The sequence below is a fragment of the Chrysochloris asiatica genome, unplaced genomic scaffold (assembly GCF_000296735.1).
Source record: "Chrysochloris asiatica unplaced genomic scaffold, ChrAsi1.0 scaffold00072, whole genome shotgun sequence".
Lineage (NCBI taxonomy): Eukaryota > Metazoa > Chordata > Mammalia > Afrosoricida > Chrysochloridae > Chrysochloris > Chrysochloris asiatica.
The window spans coordinates 11,228,759-11,230,516 of NW_006408590.1; positions in this window are offsets into that span (position 1 = coordinate 11,228,759).

Below are 1,758 nucleotides of genomic sequence, written 5' to 3' on the forward strand. Positions count from 1 at the left end.
ATGCTGCATTCTTTTACAGTCTAGCATCTTGAATTATTTATTCAGCATACAGTTGAATAAATGTGGTGAAATATGTAGTCCTGACACACACCTCTCCTGATTTTGAACCACTCAGTATCCCTTTGTTCTATTCAAAAGACTGCCTCTCTGTCTATGTAAAGTTTCCATGTGAGCACAGTCAAGTGTCTTAGAATTCCCATTCTTCAGAAAGTTAACCATAATGTGTCAAGGTCCATAGAGAAGAATGCCTTTGCATTGTGAATAAAATTCAGGTAAACATCTTTCTGATATTCTCTGCTTTCAAGATTCATCTGGCATCAGCAATGATATCTCTCATTCTACATCCTCTTCTAAATCCAGCTTGAATTTCTGGCAGCTCCCTGTTGATGTATTGCTGTAAGCACTGTTGAATTATCTTTAGCAACATTTTGTTTGCATGTGATATTTATGATATTGTTTGATAATTTCTGCATTCTGTTGGATCACTTTTCTTTGGAATGGGCACAAATATATATCCCTTCCAGTTAGTTGGTCAAGTAACTCTTTTCTAAATTTCTTGGCATATATGAGTGAGCATCTCTAGTATTACATCCATTTGTTGAAACGTTTCAATTGATATTCTGCCAATTCCTGAACCCTTGCTTTTCCCCAATGTCTGCAATGCAGCTTGGACTTCTTTCTTCAATACCATCATTTCTGGATCATACGCTGATTCCTAAAATGGTTGAGCATCAATCAATTATTTCTGGTATAGTAACTCAACATTCTTTCAATCTTACCATAAATATTGTTATTGTTATGTGCCATTGAGTCAATTCCAACTCATAGTAACTCTGTATAGGGGTTCCAAGGCTGTAAATTTTTGTGGGAGTAGAAGGCCTCATCTTTCTCTCTTGGAGTACTTGGTAGCTTCAAACCACCAGAATCCAATGGGCAGTTCTATTCTATCACATAGAGTCTAAATCAACTCAACAGCATCTAACAGCAACAACAGAACAGCTGTTTTCAGGAGAACACTTTTGAAAAGTCTGCCTTACAAACAACACTAGTTTTCCATGTTTCCTGAATAATTGGAGATAATCCATGCTGCCCACAACTGACAGAATTATGCCCCTGAGTGATAGAAAATGCTGTGTGCTAAATCAGCTTGGCTTCCTTCGTCAATACTTCCTTCCCTGTCGGTAGTTCAGGCTTCACAAGAGCGAAGGAAAGCTCCACTCTAGAAAGGTTATTGCTCTCCCTCTCATGTCCTGACAGGTGCTTTGTGGGGTAATCGACCAGCATTCAAAACACCCAGTTCTGCACCCTGTTCTGACACTCAGTACTAACGCAACCAGGAATGGGAGACTAAGAATTAGTGAGACACATCCATTAAAAAGGGAGCCCAGTGGCTCCATATGTTAAGCACTAGACTGCAAACCACAAGGTCCATGATTGGAGCCTGCCCAGCACTCTGTGAGAGAAAGATAAGACTTTCTGTTCCTGAAAAGATATAAAGCCTTAAAAACCCTGTACAGGGTCACAATGAGTCAGAACCAACTCCACAGCTCTTAACAACAATTACTTTAAAATAAGAGAATTTGTGTGTGTATGAAATGGGATGATAATGTTTTTGAGATGTATTTTTTTTAATAAAATAAAGCACATATTTCCAAATGCATACCATACTTTTGGAGTCCCGGTGTGGTGCTGCAGAATAATACACTGAACCACAAGGTCAATTTGAACCTCAACATGGCAGTTCAAATCCACCAGCTG